Source organism: Delphinapterus leucas, chromosome 2, assembly GCF_059928025.1.
Source record: "Delphinapterus leucas isolate spDelLeu-1000000601 "Yukka" chromosome 2, BTC_Dleu_Yukka2, whole genome shotgun sequence".
Lineage (NCBI taxonomy): Eukaryota > Metazoa > Chordata > Mammalia > Artiodactyla > Monodontidae > Delphinapterus > Delphinapterus leucas.
The window spans coordinates 120,431,289-120,454,024 of NC_143130.1; the positions used below are offsets into that span (position 1 = coordinate 120,431,289).

Here is a 22,736-nt window from a genome sequence, read left to right on the forward strand (position 1 = left end):
CAAGCAAATCCTTATTGTAGTAGCATTTTTGACTTGAGTGGTTTTTAGACACATAGTTTTTAGTAATTCATCTACAGAACTTTGGCATATTTAATTTATTTAGAAAACTAACATTTGACATAAATTGTCATAGCTATAGTATGTCTTCTGTATCAAAATGACTTCATTCTGTTGTTCAGTGTTGGTTAGTTTTTCTGTTATGTTGATGCATTAAAGCAGATATTAAATTTTATCATTAATTCAGTGCCTGGTCTCTCATCAAATCCCCTTAATTACAAATTGACTCCAAGGATTAGACAGCATGGATTTTAATTTTAACTGAAACAAAAAAGGCATCTTGAAAAATCACTCTTGCCTAGTGACTCGTAGACACATTTTAAAAGATCCTATAATTTATTGCTTAGTATTTAAAGTTCAATACAATGCAAAATATACCACCAACATTTTTATTATCTTATATTCATATTAAATATGTGTTTTAAAATATATTTCATAGTCTTGAAAAAACTCGAGTATTTTTAGATAAATAGCAGCCTCAGGAGTTCTGATAACTTGTAACCCTTTCTTTAGAAAACGTTAACTTTGAATCTTGCACAACCATAATTGTATCTGAATGACATTTATATTTTCTTGTATTTCTGCTTCCTTAATAATTTCACAAAATCATACAGTGTGATTTTATATACCCCATAGAAGTCTTCCCAGTATATTCCAATATTCTATTTCCAGTACTGTATTATTTGCAGTTTATGACTATTTCATTAAATCTTCACTTCCTTTTGATACTTGCTATATTAAGTCCAGAATCATTTTTGTGCATTTTACTCTGAAGATATATGAACTTTTCTGTCCTTTCTAAAAGTGCCAGTTTTTAAAATTAAATTTTTATACATAATTATTCATTTTAAATAGTAGAATGACTATTCGTTTTTACTAGAATAAGAAGATGATGAAATTAAGTCATGATCACTGATCAAAAAGTACATATGTCCCCTGTATTTTTGTTGCATTATATGGTGATCAGGTTTTAACTCTGAGTTGCCTCTTAAAAAATTCACTTATTCTTCTGAAAAGTTTCTGGAATCTAACTTGTGTTAGTAGTCACTTACGTTGACTTGTATCTAGATCCATAAGTTTTCAAGTAATCACTTTACTTTAGAAAGACCAAGAAATAATTACTAATAAACTCTAAGTATTCTCAGGTAAATCATGTTTTTTTAATAAATTCTGTTGTCAATTACCTTTACCTTTTGAGAGGTTGTAAAATATAAGTAATAATGTTCTTTCCAGTTAAGTGGATATTGTATATCTTATATTTTTGTAAATTGATTTTTAAATAGTATTCCATTGTGGGCTTTTGTGCTGTTGCTGTTAAACTGGATTTTTATATGCTGAAAGGTAGCATCCAAATGAGCTCAGCTCATCATGGAAGAAATAAATTGCCTAGAAACAGATTGTTTACGTAATATTAGATGGTAATATAAACCAACAAAAGCAGGAAATTAACTTCTAAGGCTGACACACTGCCCTTTCCTTGCTCCTTTGTGCTTGTAGGTATCATGTATGTGTTGTGATACCAAAGTACAGTGGACTTAGTTCAGAACTGTCAAACATAATTCTAAATTTCTTTACTTTGTTGGTTTATGTCACAACTTCATATTATTATTTTGTCCCTTAATGCTGTATAATGTCCTTCACATGTGAGATGAAGCAATACATGCGTGAATTGGAACAAGATGGAAAAGTTTATTTGCTTTTCTCTCATTTACAGTTGATTGCCTCTGATTAGCCAATATCGTGCAGCTTTGATGTAGTTCTTTAAATTTTGAAAAAAGGTAATACAAGAAAAAATTATAACATATCTGAGGAAATTTTTGAAAAATGTATGTACTAATTAAAAACGTTATTCACTCTTAATTTTTATTCCTGTTGATTACTTTTTATCATTTTCTTGTCATCTTGAAAGGCAAGTATCTCTCTTTACAAAATAACTTCGGGCAATGAGAAACTACTAGTGTTTTATTATGAATACTCAAATACACAAGTATGATTTCACAGAGCAGTTATAATATGAATTGCAGAAAGGAATTATATGTGGAATTCTGAGGGTAGGGCTAAACCTCTCAAAATATTCCCCAAGATTTACTTGGACTGATAGAAACTTGGCCATTCTTTTAACAGCACCTGTTTCTTGATGATTACAGTAAAATGTACATAATTCATTCACTTGGTTTTTATATTCAGTAGTTATGTAATAGCTCATCAACTGTTAATGAGTGTTATCTTTGCTTTGGGGGGCTCTTTTATAGTATTATGGGGGGACTTTTTATACTCGTGATATTTCAGTATTAGAAAATTGGTTTGTTTTATGAATATGAGTTCCATCTCTGTAGCAGTTTGGAAATTATTTTGCTTTCTATTTTTCTCTGTAAACAATTTCTACCCCTATTTAGGTATTCATTAGCACAGTTTTCTAAAGGAGAATTACATATTTTCAAGCTTTGAATTTTTCTTAATCTAAATCTTTCCTTGCATTGTAACCAAAGGTACTTGACTGCTTTTTCTAAAAAGGATTCTTATTTATTTCTGATTTGTATGTTAAACCTTATAGAAGATCAGATACTTTCTGTAAAAATTATACAACAGAACAAGCTATCAAGTGTGGTCAAACAAAAGATTTTGCTCTCAGAAACTAAAGTACTATAAAATATGGTGGTAGAGGGGGGTGTAAAGTTGGGGGTGGTAGTAATTCTTTACGAAATTCTGCTTTTGTTTTATGCAAGTAGTGTTTAATTGGCTAGATTTAAAAGTGAAAAAATGATCTATTTGCTAGAGGTTTGCAAAACAATACTTTAAGCTCTTACTTGTTTTGAGGTGTTGAAAGGTGAAACATTTGACATTTTCTTTTCAGGCATTGCTTTAAAAAACAGAGGGCGGGAAAGAGGCGTTGCCACATCAGAGTTAAGGGTGTTTGTGGTTGTCCGTGACAGCAGCTCTAGTTTTAAAACACCTGTGTTTACTTTCCAGCTTTTCAGAGTCTGCCTGAAAGTGGCCTAAGAATGGCAACAGGGCTTCATGATGGCTGGGGTTTTTTATAATACAGAGAAAGAACTAAACTTTATACTTCAGCTTTCTGTTGCAATCATTTAATTAGTTTATACATTTTATCTCTTCATATACTTACATGTGTACATAAGATAATGCATTATTTACATAATCTATAGATTATAATATATAATTACTTTTATAGATATGTTTTGCTTTTTGTTCACTGATTGGAAAAAGGCTGGTGAGAAACTTCAGTATATTGTACAGATGTATTTTCATTCACAATATAAAAAAGTTACTGAAAAAAATGAAAATTCAATACCTTTTCAGAGAGAAATGAATGTGGTCTAACATGTGTTACATTATTTTGTTAATTTATTATCTTTAGTGGTTTGGATATAGGTTGATGTTTCAACTTGCCTATCATTGCTTCGCTTGTCATTGTTTCCAATTTAGGGACATGTGCTTTTTAAATAATTATTTTGTACATTTTTTATTATTTTATAATATTCAAATGATACTTACATATTATATAAACTTTATTATTCTCAAAATTGAGGTATTCTTACCTATGACAGTTTAGTTTAACAAAGTTTAGTTTTTACTGATTTATTTGTTTCAGTATTTTTTTGTTTTCAGACCTCTTAATTGTAGACTGAAGCCAGATGTCATATACTCAGTGATGCATTCCTGTAATATTCAAAGTCTTGATTATATAACAAGACATTTGCATGATAGTACAGTTAATGTCAAGCCTCCTTGGTGTATAAAAGAAATAATTCTATCATTTGGTAAGAGATAGGTGCTCTTTATTTCTCCATATAACTAGTTTTTAACATTTTATGTATTTAAACCCTTTTGAGAAGCAAATGCCGGTTTTGAAGCTTTTCCCTTAAAAAACACACATGCACAGAAATTTGTTTATAGTTTCAAGGAGCTTATTACCCTCCCAACCCCATCCATGTGCCCCAGGATAAGAACCCTATTCTAGGTCTTATTTTCTTTAGATAGTTGTTAATTCTTTAGATAGTTGTATAGACAGTTGTTAACCTAGTATATCAGAGAATCACCAAGTCAAATAAAGTATTAAGTGCTTAGTACAAATCACCATGTTAGGAATTGAAAAACATAAAGCAGACATTGATTTTACCAGCTTTAAATATGAATAGTATTTTAACAATATACTTCAAATCCTGTGATGGCTATACATTGTCAGTGTCCTAATCTCAGCACCTCAGGGAATTTGAAATAAAAATTATAATTACCTCATTTTTCTAGACAGAAGCAATTGACAATATACCTATTATATTATTGAAAGATAAAGGCAATTAATATTATTACATAAAAACTGCAAAAAAGATGACATTCTACTTCAAAAATGGAATCATTTTGGTGTAGGCATCCATCTAGGTGGATAATGCTCAGCTACAGACAGTATCCTAAAGGAATTATGTGTAATAATAATGTGTATCACCTGGAAGATAATGAAAACTTGAGGAAAATAACTGATAATTAAGTTGTTAAAATATGAAAGAATTCAGAAGAAGACAATTTTAAATGTTTGAAACAGAGGAAAAGCAGCAGAATTAAGTGGCATAAGTTATATAACAACTAAAATATTTTAATAAGGATTTATAATAATACTTTATTGTATATGATTTAACTTGAATCAGAAAAACTATTTTGGTCAAATGAAACTGCTGAGATAAAGAATAATTTTATTTAAAATCTTCCATTTTTTTCTTTTCTGTGACTACAAATGAGGAAGTAAAAGGGAGAAAAGATTCTCTTAGTGCGGTGAGTACATTTGTTCCCAGAAACTGTCAGATTGCTTAACTTAACTCTTGAAACTTGATACAGGATTTCCATTGGGTGTATCAATTTTGTCCTGGTGGCAGCTCTTGTTAGATAGTAGTGTATATCTCCGACATAAGTTTCAGTGTAATTCATGTGTAGTCACTTTTTGTGTTCTATAAGATTTATAATTCTTTAATAAAAATTTAATGTGTGTATCTGTCTCAAGCACACTTTCAACTTCCTTAGTTGTAAGACCATAATTCTCTATACATACGCAGCATTTTCCTGAGTCTTGAGCTATCAGTCCTATGTTTGGAATGTATTTATTATAAAGCATTGGGTGTTTTAAAATTCATATTTCTCTAAAACTAATATTTTCCCATATAACTTTAAGGGGAAATGGGAAAACGTTAAGATCCAAAAAATTTTCTAAAAATTAAATGAGACAAGATAAGATAATTGAAACAAGAGAGAAAGCCAAAGATATGGCTTGTAACTATGCAAATGTATGATAATGTAACTTGGAGAATTACATATTATTTCATGTCCAATTTTGAGTAAGTGTGAACAGAAAAAATACTAAATCAGTGATCAGGAAAATCATTAAGTAACAACTCTGAAACAATGTAACACCTTAAGAAACTTTGTTGGACTCTCAGGATTAAAAATAAAACGTGTTAATCAGCATTATTGGAGAACCATGTTTTTTATTTAAAAGAAAGCTGAGTCATTAAGCACCTTAAGTCCTTTAATTCAACCAATACTGACTATCTTTCAAAAATATATTAATATATTTGCTTACCATAGTAAACCTAATATAATTGTATCAGATACGGCTTGCTTGTTTCAAGGATCAGAAAATCACGCCCAAAATTTCTTTTAAAAAAAAGCTTATTTTTCACATAACCGAAAGATCAAGGATAAGGCTAACTTGCAGAGATTACTTTTTGTTCAGTTGTTAACTGTAATTTTAGTCAACTTTATTGAGGTATCATTTAAATACAATAAATTGCATCCATCGTAGGGGTATACAGTTCAGTGAATTTTTTTTTAATATGGCCATTTCTTTTTTTTTAATTAATTAATTTATTTATTTTTGGCTGTGTTGGGTCTTTGTTTCTGTGCGAGGGCTTTCTCTAGTTACGGCGAGCGGGGGCCACTGTTCATCGCGGTACGCACGCCTCTCACTGTCGCGGCCTCTCTTGTTGCGGAGCACAGGCTCCAGACGCGCAGGCTCAGTAATTGTGGCTCATGGGCCCAGTTGCTCCACGGCATGCGAGATCTTCCCAGACCAGGGCTCGAACCTGTGTCCCCTGCATTGGCAGGCAGATTCTCAACCACTGAGCCACCAGGGAAGCCCCCAGTTAAGTGAATTTTGACAGATATGTGTCCATCATAATAAAGATACAGAGCATTTCAGTCATCCCAACCAAAAGATTGTTCTGCTTTCCAATCTATCCATCCCTCCACCCCTGGCCCCAGTAATCCCTGATCTGCTTTTTGTCACTATAAATTCATTTGCATTTTCTAGAAGGTTATATTAATAGAATCATATAATATGTACTCTTTTGTATCTGGCTTCTTTCAGCATGATGATTTTGAAATTCATCCATGTTGCATGTATCAGTAGTTCATTCCTTTTCTCAGCTTTAGGAAAATCTTGCTCTCTGAAGTTTTATTCCATCTCTGGATTTTGTTTGTTTTCCTCTGTATACTAACTTAATTTTCAGGTTATATGGAGCTAGAAACTTCAGCCTTTATGCTTCCCAGTTGAAGTCTAAAAGGACAAAGCAAATTATCAAAAATAGAAATCCTGGAATTGGGGCTAGCTAACTTGGCTTGGACTAATAGGGATCATGTGCTTATTTACTTATCTCTGAAATGATTATTGTGGCCAAAGGAATGAAATATACTGACTGCCTTAGGACAATCCAGGTCTATCCCTAAAGCTAGATTGTGAGTGGGGAAGGAGGGTGTGATGGTTAATTTTATGTGTCAGTTTGCCCAGGTATTTAGCTAAGCATTATTTCTGGATATGTCTCCAGATAAGATTAACATATGAATTGTTGAACTCAATAAAGCAGATTGCCCTCCCCAATGTGGGCGAGCATGATCCAATCCATTGAGGGCCTGAATAGAACAAAAGGCAGAAGAAGGGAGAATTTGTTCCTTCTCTGCCTGTTTGAGCTGGGACATCAGTCTTCTCCTACACTTGGACTAGGATTTGCATTATCAGCTACCATAGTTCTTAGGCCTTCAGACTCAGGCTGGGACTTACAACATTGACTCCCCTGTCCCTCAGGCCTTCAGACTCAGACTGAACTACACCATAAGTTTTCCTGGATGTCCAACTTGCAGATGGCAGATCATGGGACTTCTTAGAACCCTATTGGTTCAGTTTTTCTGGAGAATCCTGACTAATACAGATGGGTTTCCAAAGGAAATTTGAAATATTATTTTGCCAGAAGAACTAAGAAAGAATGAAGCATAATAAAACAAACCAAAGACAGATTTCTACTTTAATAACATGACTAAAAATTTATGCAGGCATGTAGTAAAACTGCATTCAGTTTCTATTCCTTACCTTTTCAACTCTTAAAAGAAGATAAGCACAAATTTAACATATGCATATGTGTATATACATTCATATATTTATGCATACTCATACATACATATTGTGGCTAATCACATGGTCTACATGGAATAGATCCGTGTTTTTTAAGTTGGATTCCTTGACAGTCTGGAAATCTAGGTCTTTATTCTTTTTTTCATCAATTTTTATGGTATATATTCCATGTTGTGTCTTCTGGCCCTTGATTTTTTATTCTTGAGAATCATTTATTCACAAAACTTCAGTGTGTTTTGAAATAAAAGGCTTTAACTTCTGCTTCTGGGTGGGATCAAGTGGTTTACAACATTCTAGCACTCCTTTCAAGAACAACTGAGAAAAATAATTTATTTAAAGGGATCAGAGAGCTGTTGAGGGCAATGAGAACAAAATTGCCCCAGACAGTGGTAGCAAAAAATCTGAAAGGAGAACTGATTTCTTTAGTCACTTTTACCCTGTAGGCATTCACTGATTATCTGTACGTAGAAATCTGAAAATTCCAGCCTTATACTCATGGAGGGTCACTGCTAGGACACAGAAAAACCAGCAGTTTTTTGGTGGTGATGTTGAGGGAAGGGGAATTCAAGTGCCTTCACTACATTTAGTAGCGCCTTCAGGACATCTGAGGCTGTACAGGTTAGGAGATTAAAAACATAAACAGAAGGTCTCTGAGAATCAGGATGGACTTCACTGCTGTTTTACGAGAACCAAAGGCTACAGACTGGCATTTACAACTGTACCATTCTTGTTTGAATTAATGTGATCACCTCCTACTCCATCTGCCTGGCATAAGTAAGGCTGAACCTCCAGAATAAATAATGTCTGAAATCTCTACCATTATTTTACAAGTAATTACAGGCATTCAGTTGAAAATTACTAGGCACAAAAAAAGATAAGACTACATGACCAAAACCAAGAGAAATGCACATTATATAAAACACCTCAAAGTTGATCCAGATACTAGATGGAGTTAGATGGACAAGGACTTAATAATAGCAATGCAATCCCTATCAAATTACCAATGGCATTTTTCACAGAATTAGAACAAAACATTTTACAATATGTATGGAAACACTAAAGCCCACAAATAGCCAAAGCAATCTTGAGAAAGAAAAATGGAACTGGAGGAATCCGACTCCCTGACCTCAGACTATACTACAAAGCTACAGTCATCAAAACAGTATGGTACTGGCACAAAAACAGAAATATAGATAAATGGAACAGATAGAAAGTCCGGTGATAAACTCATGTCCCTATGGTCACCTAATCTATAACAAAGGAGGCAAAAATATACAATGGAGAGTGCTCGCTTTGGCAGCACATATACTAAAATTGGAACGATACAGAGAAGATTAGCATGGACCCTGCGCAAGGATGACACACAAATTCATGAAACGTTCCATATTTTTTTGTGTTGTCCCACATATTTTGATTACTCACTTACATGTTTCAGGTGGGCCAGGAGATAGCAGTCAGACCTGGTATTGTTTCCAAAGATAGCGAAGGAAAACTCATGTGTAAACCAATCTTTTCCAAAATTGTATCACTTTTTGTGGAACACAATGATCTTCAGTATGCTGCTCCAGGGGGTCTTATTGGAGCTGGAACAAGAATTGACCCCACTTTGTGCTGGGCTGACAGAATGGTGGGGCAGGTGCTTGGTGCAGTTGGAGCTTTACCTGAGATCTTCACAGAATTGGCAATTTCCTATTTCCTACTTAGATGACTTCTTGGTGTATGCACAGAAGGAGACAAAAAAGCAGCAAAGGTGCAAAAGCTGTCTAAGAATGAAGTGCTTATGTTGAACATAGGGTCCCTTTCAGCAAGAGGAAGAATTAGTGCAATCAAGGCTGATTTGGGTAAAATAGTTCTCACTAATGCTGTGTGCACAGAAGTAGGAGAAAAAATAGCCCTTAGCTGAAGAGCTGAGAAACACTGGCATTTAATTGTTGGGGTCAGATAGGAAGAGGAGTAACATCAAGCCAACAGTAGATGATGACTGAAGGTTATCAGTTAAATAAAACATTTGGATGAAGTTAGAATTTCTCTTAACAACCTAGAGGTATGATTTCAGAGCAATACTGGGGATACAGTTCATTACGTTAGTAGAAATGTAAGGTTGTTTTCATTTTCTTCTCATGAAAATTACCCTCTACTACTAAAGTAAATAATAGGGTCTATAATAAATGTCAGAATTGGCAGATTGATGGATTTAATCCACATTTTAGCAGTAATTGATCATTAGCAGTGTTACATTTGTGCATCAATTCATGTTTGAAATGAAACTGCTGTTACAACCAGCCTTTGCTATAGCATACATACCACTGACCCTGTTTGAAAAAAAGTTTTTCTCTTATTAAAAAAAAAAAAAAAAAAATATATATATATATATATATATATATACACACACACATAAACACACACAATGGAGAAAAGACAGTCTCTTAAAAAACTGGTGCTGGGACAACTGGACAGCTACATGTAAAAGAATGAAATTAGAACATTCTCTAACACCATACACAAAAATAAACTCAAAATGGATTAAAGACCTAAGTGTAAGGCCGGATACTATAAAACTCTTAGAGGAAAACATAGAACGCTCTTTGACATAAATCACAGCAAAATCTTTTTCAGTCCGTCTCCCAGAGTAAAGGAAATAAAAACAAAAATAAACAAATGGAACCTAAGTAAACTTAAAACCTTTTGCACAGCAAAAGAAGCCATAAACAAAACGAAAAGAAAACCCTCAGAATGGGAGAAAATATTTGCAGATGAAGCAACTGACAAGGGATTAATCTCCAAAATGTACAAACAGCTCATGCAGCTCAGTATCAAAAAACAATCCAATCAAAAAAATGGGCAGAAGATCTAAATAGACAGTTCTCCAAATAAGACATACAGATGGCTAAAAAGCACATGAAAAGATGCTCAACATCACTAATTATTAGAGAAATGCAAATGAAAACTACAATTAGGTATCACTTCACACCAGTCAGAATGGTCATCATCAAAAAAACCTACAAACAATAACTGCTGGAGAGGGTGTGGAGAAAAGGAACCCTTCTGCACTATTGGAGGGAATGTAAATTGGTGCAGCCACTCTGGAGAACAGTATGGAGTTTCCTTAAAAAACTAAAAATAGAGCTACCATATGATCCAGCAATCCTACTCCTGGGCATATATCTGGAGAAAACCATAATTTGAAAAGATACATGCACCCCAATGTTCATTGCAGCACTAGTTACAATAGCCAGGACATGGGAGCATCCTAAATGTCCATCAACAGAAGAATGGATAAAGAAGATGTGGTACATATATACAATGGAATATTACTCAACCGTAAAAAAGAATGAAATAATGGCATGTGCAGCAACATGGATGGGCCTTAGAGATTGTCATACTGAGTGAAGTTAAGTCAGACAGAGAAAGACAAATGTCACATGATATTGCTTATATGTGGAATCTAAAAAAGGTATAAATGAACTTATCTACAAAACAGAAGTAGAGTTACAGGTGTAGAAAACAAACTTATGGTTACCAGGGGATAAGGAGGGGAGGGATAAATTGGAAAAAGATATAATAGCTATGATTAAAATATTCAAAAGATAGAGAAAATGAAAGAGAAAGCAGATAGATTAAGTATTTCACCAGAATATTGGAACCTCTATAAAAGGATCAATTGGAAATTCTAGAGCTGAAGAATACAATATCTGAAATTGCAAGCTTATTAGATTGGTTTAGGTGCAGAAGACAAGATTAGTAAACTAACAGATTGACAATAAATTTTTTAATTGAAGCACAGAGATACAAAGAAATTTGGGTGAGAAAAAAATGTATCTGAGAAGACAGGTGAAATTTAAATAGCCCAGTATATGTGTAATTGGAGTCAATGAAGGAGATGAGGAAAACTGTGGCACAGAAGCAATAGTTGAAGAGATAACCAAGATTTTTCCAAAACTGATGGAATACTTTCAAACCACAAATTCATGAAGTTCTAAGAATTTCCAGCAGGATAAATAAATGAAAACCACACATAGACACAACATAGTAAAAGTTATGAACTTCAGAGAGAAGGAGAAAAATCTTAAAAGCAGACTAAGGAAAATGGTTTGTTCAAAGAACAACAATAAGACTGACTGCTGCCTTCTCAATATAAATAATGGAAGCCAGAAGAGAGTAGAATGACATAATTAAAGCTCTGGAAAAAGTTGCCAATGTAGAATTCTATGCCCAGTTTAATATCCTTCAAAGTGAAAGGACAAAAACTTAGAGAATTCGTCACTTGCATGTCTGCATTGAAAGCAATAGTAAATGGAGTTCTTCAGGTAAATGGAAAACAATACCAAACATAAAAACAGAAATGTAGGAAGGAATGAAGAGCAACCAAAAGGATAAGTGTACTGAGAAACATTAAAATATGGACTTAATGTAGCCTATTCAACAACAACAACAATAATGTCTTCTGAGGTTTAAAATGTATTTATAACTAAAATGCATGGCAAAAATAACCCTAATGCCAGGAGGCATGTAATGTACTCAAAATGTCTAAGCATCAGTGATAAAAGTAACTGTTCATATTAGTTAAAATTCAGGAAAACAAGTTAGAAAAGTTAGAATCTCTAAGATAACCATGAAAAAGGCTGTTAAACAATGCATGCTTAGGAACAACAATGAAATCAAAGCAGAAATTTAAAAATACCTTAAGACAAATGACAATGAAAACACAACCATACAAAATCTATGCGATGCAACAAAAGCAGTTCTTAGAGGAAAGTTCATGGCAATACAGGCCTTCCTTAAAAAACAAGAAAAATCTCAAATGAACAACCTAAGCTACCACTTAAAAGAATTAGAAAAAGAAGAACAAACAAAACCTAAAGTCAGCTGAAGGAAGGAAATAATAAAGATCAGAGAGGAAACAATGTATACTTAGGAACTACTAAAGGAGGTTGGTGGTATAATAGAATATATTGAATGATCCAAAAGATGACAAAGGAGAGAAAAGGAATGCAAAAAATGGATCAGATGGAAACCAAGATTAAAACTGTAAACATAATTGTAATAAGGGTAATGTGCTAAATGAAAAGGACAAATATTCTAATTAAAAAACAGAGATTGGGGCTTCCCTGGTGGCGCAGTGGTTGAGAATCTGCCTGCCAATGCAGGGGACACGGGTTCGAGCCCTGGTCTGGGAAGATCCCACATGCCGCGGAGGAACTGGGCCCGTGAGCCACAATTACTGAGCCTGCGCGTCTGGAGCCTGTGCTCCGCAACAAGAGAGGCCGCGATAGTGAGAGGCCCATGCACCACAATGAAGAGTGGCCCCCACTTGCCACAACTAGAGAAAGCCCTCACACAGAGACGAAGACCCAACACAGCCATAAATAAATTAATTAATTATTTTAAAAAAAAACAGAGATTGTCAGACTACGTAATAAAACAAAACCCAGCTGTGTACTGCTTATAAGAAATACACCTTAAATTATAATGGTACAAAAAGCTGAAAGTCAAGAGTGACAAAAGAAACATTATGCAGGTGTTAAAATAAAGCTGAGGTATTTATATTCATAGCAAACAAAGTGGACTTTAAGAAGCATTATATTAGAAATAAAGGATATCTAACATTGATAAATATAAAGAAGATATAACAATTTTAAATCTATATACACCCAGTAGTAGTTTCAGAATATATAAGGTGAAAATTGATGGAACTGAAAGGAGAAATAGACAGATTTACAATCATGTGGTAGATTTTAACACATCTTTCTCAGTAATTGATAGAATAAACAAAATCAGAAAGGATATAGAAGATTTCAACAATATAGTTAACCACCTGATACACACACACACACACACACACACAGCGGGGGCAGGGGGGAGTTAGAGAGAGAGAGAACTTTACAACTCAAACAGACCATAGAGGGAAAGCGATATACTTAAAATGTATTTATTAGAAAAGCAAAAAGGCCGAAAGTGAATATTCTAAGATTCTACCTCAGGAAGCTAGAATAAGAACAGCTGAATGGCAATGAACCTGGCAGTCAAGAACTTATGGGAAGAGCATTTGGGGGTAGGAGAGTTGATAAAATAAACATTCTGAGGCAGGAATATACATGATATAGTGAGTAAATAGGAAGAAATTCAAAATGACGGGAACACAGTGAGTGAGGGGGGAATAGATGTATAAAATTAGATCTGAAACTTAAGCTGGATCTCTTTTTTGCAGATGATCATGATCTTATACATAGAAAACCCTGAAGAGTCCACCAGAACACCATTAGAGCTAATAAGTCAACAGAGTAACAGAATTCTAACGATGAGCAATCTCAAAAGGAAATTATGAAAACAATTCCATTTATAATAGCATCAAAAAGAATAAAATACTGAGTATTTAACTTAACCAAGGAGAGGAAAGACTTGTACAATGAAAGCTACAAAAGAAAATTGATGAAAGACATTAAAGAAGACACATATAAATGGAAACACATCCCATATTCATGGATTAGAAAACTTAATATTGTTAAAGAATACTACCCTGTAAGGTAGATAGCTAGTGGGAAGCAGCCGCATGGCACAGGGATATCGGCTCCGTGCTTTGTGACCGCCTGGAGGGGTGGGATAGGGAGGGTGGAGGAAGGGAGACGCAAGAGGGAAGAGATATGGGAACATATGTATATGTATAACTGATTCACTTTGTTATAAAGCAGAAACTAACACACCATTGTAAAGCAATTACACCCCAGTAAAGATGTTAAAAAAAAAAAAAAGAATACTACCCAGAACAATCTACAGAGTCAATGAAAAATCCCTATCAAAATCCCAATAACATTTGTTGCAGGAATAGAAAAACCCATCCTAAAATTCGTATGGAATCTCAAGGGACCCATATAGTCAAAACAATCTTGAAAAAGAAAGTACTCAAAATTCCTGATTTCAAAACTTACTACAGAGCTGTAGTAATCAAAACACTGTGTTACTGGCACAAAGACAGACATATAGACCAATAGAGTAGAATAAAAGAGCCCAGAAATAAACCACATATATATATATATATATATAATCAAATGAATTTGGACACCGGTGCCAAGACCATTCAGTGGGGAAAGGACAGTATTTTCAATAAATGATTATGGGAAAACTGAATATCCACACCCAAAAGAATGAAGTTGGACCCTTACCTAACACCACATATAAAAATTACACCACATATAAAAATTAAGTCAAAATGGACCAAAGACCTAAATATAACAGCTAAAATCATAAAATTTTTAGAAGAAAACATAGGGCAAAAGCTTCATGTCATTGAATTTGGCGATAATTTCTTGGATATGAATCTAAAAAACATAGGTACCAAAGAAAAAATTGATAAGTTGGATTTCATTAAAATTTTATTTAATTGTTCATCAAAAGACAATACCAGCAGAGTAAAAAGTGCATAGAATGGGAGAAAATATTTGCAAATCATATATTAATGATTAATAAGGAATTAATATCCAGAATATATAGAGAACTTCTAAAACTCAACAGCAAAAAACCAAAACAACCCAATTAAAAAAAGGGCAAGGACTTGAATAACCATTTCTCCAAAGAAGGTATACAAATAACCAATAAGCACATGAAAAGATACTCAGCATCACTAATCATTAGGTAAATGCAAGTCAAAACGACAATGATACACTCCCTCACACTCATTAGGATGGCTACTATCAAAAAAAAAAAAAAAAAGACAAAATAATAAGCGTCGGTGAGGATGTGGAGAAATTGGAACCCTTGTGCACTGTTAGTGGGAATGTGAAATTGTTCAGTCGCTGTGGAAAACAGTATGGTATTCCTCAAAAAATCAAATAAAACTACCATATGATCAAGCAATTCCACTTCAGGGTATGTAGCCAGAATAATTGAAAGCAGGGTCTCAAGAGATATTTTTATACCCATGTTCATAGAAGCATTATTCAAAATAGGTAAAATGTGGAAGCAGCCCAAGTGTCCATGGATAAGCAAAATGTGGTGAATACATGCAATTGAATATTATTCACACCTTAAAAGGAAGGAAATTCTGACACATGCTGCAACATGAATGAACCTTGAGGACATTGTGGTAAATGAAATAAGCCAGTCACAAAAAGACAAATCCTTTATGATTCCACTTAGATGAGATACTTAGAGTAGTCAAAGTCATAACGGAGTAGAATGGTTGCCAGGGGCTTGGGGGCGGAGGGAAATAGAGAGTTATTATTTAATGGGCATAGAGTTTCCGTTTTACATAATGTAAAAAATTATGGATATGGATGGTGGTGATGATTGCAGAACATTATGAATATGTTTAATGCCACTGAACTGTACACTTAAAATAGTTAAGACAATAAATTTTGTTATGTGTATTTTACCACATTTGGTAACTTGGGGGAATAAAAGGTAAGCTGGAACTTTATTATGTTTTTAAAGTGACTTCTACATTGATAAGACTTTGGATTTTATGATAAGTGTGTATCAGTGGTGTTTAATAGCAAATGAGAGACATAATTTAAGGTTTAAGAAGATCATGCTGGCTACTACTATGTGTAATAGCGTTTGTAAAGGGTATGAATAGAAGCAGGGAGAACCATTAGGATACTATTATATTAGCTTAGATGAGAGATGATAGTGGCTTAATTAGGGTGTTAAGAAGTAGAAAGAGTAGATGGGTTCAAGACAACGGCTGAAAGTACTTTTATGTTTGCATTCTGTGTTTGGATATCATAGTGACGGTGATTGTGTTCATTGGTGGGGGGTGCTTGGGGGAATAACTTAAAGGAAAGAGAAGATTCAAGGATCAGTGTTCTGATTTTAGGCTGGGCAAATGGTAGTATTGCAGTTGAGGTAGGAAAGATGAGAAGAGATAGGGTAGAACTCAAAGTTTTCGTTGGGCTATGTTAGTTTTCACTTTAGTCACTTTGAATATACCACGGTAGCAGTTAGGTACAGACATTTGGGGTTCTCAGAGAGGAAGCCAGGGTGGGGGATGTAAATTTTTAGAATCATCTATATACATGGTTAATAGACCATGGGTCTAGATTAGAGTATTAAGGGAAGAATACAGATAGAGAAGAGGAACAAGATGAAGCCCTGTGTCATTCTAACGTATTTGAGGTGAAGGAGAGGAGAGAAAAGGAAGAGCAAAGGAGAGTAGGAAGAAACACAGGAGAGTGGAGTAGCTAGGAAATCAAGGAAATTTTCGAGTCAGAGAGGGATATGGTCAACTCTTTCCATTGCTGTATAGTCCATCTAGTGAAATGAAGAAAAACACTTTTCACTGGATTTGACTGTGCGGAGATTTATATGGTGACCTCAGTAGGAGCATTTTCAGTGGAGCAATGGGTCTAAATGCTCTGGGGGAGTAAGCTGAAGAGAAAATGTGTAATGAGAAAGTAAAGATAATGTAAACAAGTATCACTTTGCTGTATAACTGAACAGATGGAGTGGTAGTTAAAGGGAGACCTGTGTCAAAGGAGGATACATCTGAAATATAGAAAAAAAGTACAGTGTAGGAAGGATATGTATTCATACACGTAACCAGTTTGAATGTTGTTTTCACCTTAACTTTTCATATTTTGTTGGAAGCAAACCTCAGTTTGTGAGGTTGAATGAATGAATGAATGAAAAGTGAGAAAGTAGAGATAATATCATGGGCTATTTTTCATCCTCTCACTTTAAAACATAAGGTACATATCCTTAGCTCTGCCCACAGTAAGCTTAACAACCTAACAACCTATCAAAAATTCTTTCCAACTCTTTAGGCCTCAGAGGACTAAGGTCTCACCCCCATTTCTCGAGTAAAATAGAGCTGTGGATTACTAACCTCATTCACCTTTATTTCCCCCAGAGATGCATTGCCAAAAGAAAAATGTACAATCTCAATTTCTTCACCTTTTTCCTTTCTTTAACTGTTTATTATCTATAACAACTTAATAGTAAAAATCATTGGAAGTGGATTAAGATGCACCTGCCTCATGCCAAAATCTGCAGTAATGGTTGGACCTTGACTATAATTCTTTGTGATAAATTAAGGAGTTTGATGTTGGTTTTGTTCCATTAATTTGTGATTTAAGAAAGGACTTTTTAGGTATCCAGGATGTCCTAGTGCTTTGTCCAACATTATCGTTAGAAATACATTTAAAAATCTACATGAAGGGGACTTCCCTGGAGGTCCAGTGGTTAAGACTTCGGCTTCCAATGCAGGCGGTGCAGGTTTGATCCCTGGTCGGGGAGCTAATATCCCTCATGCCTGGGGCCAAAAAACCAAAAATATAAAACAGAAGCAATATTGTAACAAAGTCAGTAAAGACTTAAAAAAATAAAGCAGAAGCTGTACTGTAACAAATTCAATAAAGACTTTAAAAATGGTCCACATCAGGGCTTCCCTGGTGGCGCAGTGGTTGAGAGTCAGGCGACGCGGGTTCGTGCTCCGGTCCCGGAGGATCCCACATGCTGCGGAGTGGCTGGACCCGTGAGCCGTGGCCGCTGGGCCTGCGTGTCCAGAGCCTGTGCTCCACAGCGGGAGAGGCCACAGCAGTGAGAGGCCCGTGTACCGCAAAAAAAAAAAAAAAAAAAAAAGGTCCACATCAAAAACATCTTTAAAAAATATAATAAAACCTACATAAAAATATGTTTAGTTAATTATAGAATTTTGTGAATGTTTGGAAACTTGGAATCTTGGAATTTTTTATCTGAATATCTTGCATCAAATAGATCAAATACAATGTGATAAATCGATATTTTGTTCCCAGTTTCCAAAATTGCATGTAACGTAGTGAGGGAATGTTAATAAGTGTGTTGAAAAGCAGTCTTCCCCAGAAAATAAGTTTGCATACTTATTAAACAAGATTAAACAAATTTCTTTGTGGGATTTCTCAAAGTCTTTAATTTTCTAATGTTCTTTGTTCATTTCTAAAAGAGATTTAAAGTACAGCAGGGACACTAATATGACCAAGGGATCCTTTGTTCCCTTAGCACAAGTTAACATCGGTTGCGAGTTTCCTGTCACTCAGTTTGGGAAATTGTGGCATAAGCGAGGTTCAGATGTGGTCTGAATTATAGATCCATCACAAATTTGTCACCATTATGTTATTGCGGTGACATCAAAGTATATACAGTACAATTTCTTCATTCTTAATCCTAAACTGCTATAAAAAATAATTACCCAGTTGAGCCAATTGCTGTGATTGTGGCTTTATCTTCAAGCTTAATTTTGTCCTCAGTGCCCCTTAGCGATTCTTTTAGCATGATCTCTACAACAACCGTTTCTAACTTCCACTATTCTTTTAGAGGTCTTAATTCCAGTGTTCTTCCTCTTTCTCTCTGAGAAGATAAACTTGCATCTTACTTCACAGAGAAAATGGGTCTAGTAAGAATGATCTCTCAACCTCATCCTTATTTGCTTTCCTAATGTCTCAGAGGAGGTGACATCCCTCCTTCTATTCAGAGCTATTCCATCTGCTGTGCTCTCAATCCTGTATTCTCTTGTTATAACAGCTGTTTCTAAATGATAGTCTGTGGATCAGCCGTGTATCAAAATTACCTGTAGAGTTTTTAAAAACTACAGATTCTAAAGCCCTCCCTCAGAGGATCTGATTGAGTAGGTCTGTGATAGGCCCTGAAAATCTGTTTTTAAAAAGTTCTCCAGGTGATTCTCATATGTAACTGGTTGTGGGGACCACTGATGGATGGAATTTTGATCTATTAGCTATTTTTTTAGTACTTTTGGTGGGAAAAGTGTTTTTGATTTTTAAGAATTAATCAGTTATTTTGTCTATGGACTGTGTTTTTGGCATCATCCTAAGAACTCTTTGCCTAATCCTAGGTCATAAAGATATTCTCCTACATTTTCTTCTAGAAGTTACATAGTTTTACATTTTACATTTAGACTTATCCATTTTGAGTTAACTTTTCTGTAACATGTGAGTTAACTTTTCTGTAACATGTAACATGTGACAGGTTGAAGTCTTTTTTTTTTTCTTGTTTTTTACATATGGATGTTTAATTGTTCCAACACCATTTGTTAAAGGACTCGACTCTCTCTGTTGAATTGCTTTGCACCTTTATCAAAAAAACAATTAACCGTATTTGTGTGGCTTCACTTCCGGACTAGCCAATCTGTTCTGTTGATCTGTCTGTCTATCCCTTCACCAATACCAGGCTGTTTTGATTTCTGTGGCTTTATAGGAAGTCTTAAAATTAAATAGTGTGATTACTCCAACTTTATTCTTCTTTTCAAAATTATTTTAGCTATTCTACTTTCCTTACCTTCTGTAAGTTTTTAAGTCAGCTTGTCTACATCTACAAGAAATCCTGCTGAGATTTTGCTAGGAATTGACCTACAGATCGATTCAAGTAGAATTGACATCTTTACTATTTTGAATATTACAGTCCATGAACACGATATGTGTCTCCATTTATGTCTTCTTTGATTTCTTTAATAGCAGTTGTCATTTTGAGCATACAGATCTTGTACAAGTTTTGTTAGATTTACACTTAAATATTTATTATCAATATTGTAAATAATATTGTTTTTAATTTTGTGTTTCCAGTTGTATATTGCCAGTGTACAGAAATACAATTGATTTTGGTTTGTTTATCTTGTTTCCTGCAGCTTTGATGAACCCACTTATTAGTTCTAGGTTTTTGGGGTTTTGGGGTGTTTTTTAAGATTCCTTGGTATTTTCAACACAGGCAATCATTTATCTATAAATAGGGACTTTTTAATTTCTTCCTTTCACATGTGTATGCCTCTTCTTTCCTCTTTTTTCTTTATTGCACTGACTGGAACTCCCAGCAGTGTGTTGAATAAGAGTGGTGAGAGTGAACTTCATTGCCTTGTTCCCAACCTTGGGGAAAAGCATTCAGTCTTTCATCTTTAAGTATGTTGTTAGCTGTAATTTTCTGTAGATACTCTTTATCACAACAAAGACGTTCTGTAGAGTTTTTATCATGAATGGATGTTGAATTTTCTCAAAGGCTTTCTCAGCATCATTTGAACACAGAAGTAGTTTGAACTCATGAATTCAAAATTGGATTCCAAATAAGTTACAGTTTGCTACAGAAATTGAGAAAGTCCTGTTTAACTTGTCTGCCTATAGTGGGTAGAATTGTGTCCTCCTAAAAAATCCTTAAGTTCTAATCCCTGGTACCTATTAATGTGACCTTATTTGGAAATCAAATCTTTGCAAATGTAATCAAGTTAAAATGAGATTATAGGGCTTCCCTGGTGGTGCAGTGGTTGAGAGTCCGCCTGCTAATGCAGGGTTCACGGGTTCATGCCCCATTCCAGGAAGATCCCACATGCCGCAGAGCGGCTAGGCCCGTGAGCCATGGCCGCTGAGCCTGCGCGTCCGGAGCCTGTGCTCCACAACGGGAGAGGCCACAACAGTGAGAGGCCCGCATACCGCAAAAAAAAAAAAAAAAAAAAAAAAAATGGGGTTATACTGCATGAAGGTGGACCCTAATCTAATGACTGGTGTCCTTATAAGAGGAAAATTTGGACACAGACTCAGAAGACACTGGAAAGAAAACCATGTGATGACAGAGGCAGAGATTGGAGTAATGTGTACACAAGCCAAGGGATGCTAAGGATTGCTGGCCACCACCAGAAGCCAGGAAAAAGGCAGAAAACAGATTCTCTTTCATAGTGTCTGGAAGAAAGCAATCCTACTGACACCTTGATTTTGAACTTCTGGCCTCAGAACTGTGAGAGAATAATTCTTGTGGTTTTAACCCACCCAATCTCTGGTAATTTGTTCCAGTAGTCCTAGGAAACTAATATAATGCTGCTTCCTGGTGACTTTGAGTTCTAAAACGGTTTTATTCCAAAAAATGGTCTTCTTTGTTTGTTTTTTGGTCATATAAGTATTTTTCACAACCTACACATAACATCAAACAACTCAGGTGGTCCACTCTTCCTTCTTTAGGCTCCTTATAGCTTTTTCAGTGGTCATCAAACAGTTTTAGAGAAAAGCATATAAATATCCTCATTGTGTTTCCAAATCATAGAAGGGCATTCTTTTTGTCCTGTACTTTGAAAATATGATTTTATTACAGGCCAGCCTTTTAATATCTTTTCTATGGCCAGCAACAATGATAGCCATCATAGGCACATATCTAAGGAGGCTGTCTACCTCCATTTCTATAAAGTAAAAAATCTCATTAAATAATATTGCATGTTTTGGGAGAATCAAAAGTGAACAAAAACTTTCTTTATAAAAGCCTCAGTATCACGGGTAAACAGGTCATACCCCGGTCTTAGAAGTATTGCATACAAGGTGTGCGGGACATTTGGCAGGTAAGATCGTTTCATTTTCTTTGGGAAGAAGTTTATAGACTGAAAAGAAACTGCAGAAATTTGCATTTACACTGTCTGCCTAATATCCAGATAAATGAGAAAAGTCTAGTTTATATTTGGACAAGATATCAACAGTCTTTTGTTTTATGTTTTCTATGGTTTAAAACCCTCATAGAAATCAAGAAGACAATTTGAAACTCCCTTTGTCAAATGAAAGTACCTAGTAAGTAGGGGGGATGATTTTTGTTGCTCTGACTTGGCACATCACTTGACATGGTATAGAAAGCGTGATTGCCATTAAGTGCTGACAAAGTCAGCACTACACTGTAAGGGGCCAGCACAACTCTTATCAAAATCCCTTTTTGTTTATCCGTTGTTGCAGCCTCTGAGCCAAAATAGGTAATTTTACTCAGTTTCATAGAACAGTCAAGGAAACAAAACAATAGTTTGTGTCTGTTTTGTGTAGTATGCCCAGGCTAATGCAGCCTGATGTAATTTATTATTATTGGTGTGATTTGGGGAGAAAAAAACCTACAAAAAACCCTTTTGATTGATTTAGAAACACTTGCCTGTCTCACCCCAGACTTGGGAGATTCAGTTTCCGTATGTTCTTTCACATCTCCCTCTCCAGCATGTCCAACCCCAAATTCTCTCTGCATATCTTACAGTATGTTCTGTTTTGATTGTTTATCTGCCTAATCTACATGTGCATGTGTCCTCTCGTTTAGCCTTCATTTTTGGTGATGTCTGGGTCATGCCGGCATTGGGATTGTCATTCTCATTTTCATTATCTGAACTCTTAGAAAGCATGTTCATAATATTCACTGTGTTAAACATTAAACTAGCACTATCTTGATACAAAGCACAACAATTACTGCACAGAGGAAGTCAGAGATGAACTGTTAACATTGACAATGTACTTTTGTTGAACTTAAGTTGCATCACTAGGAGTGATGCAATGATGAATGA

General features: G+C 34.9%; 1 protein-coding gene and 1 non-coding gene across 10 annotated transcripts in view; both read left to right on the forward strand.

Moving 5' to 3' along the window:
- Positions 1-22,736, forward strand: part of MIPOL1 (mirror-image polydactyly 1) — a 328,422-nt gene that overhangs the window by 164,926 nt on the left and 140,760 nt on the right. The gene's annotated exons all lie outside the window — the stretch shown is intronic.
- Positions 8,756-8,862, forward strand: LOC115803659 (U6 spliceosomal RNA). Its single transcript, XR_004024431.1, has one exon. It is a non-coding gene; the product is annotated as a U6 spliceosomal RNA (small nuclear RNA).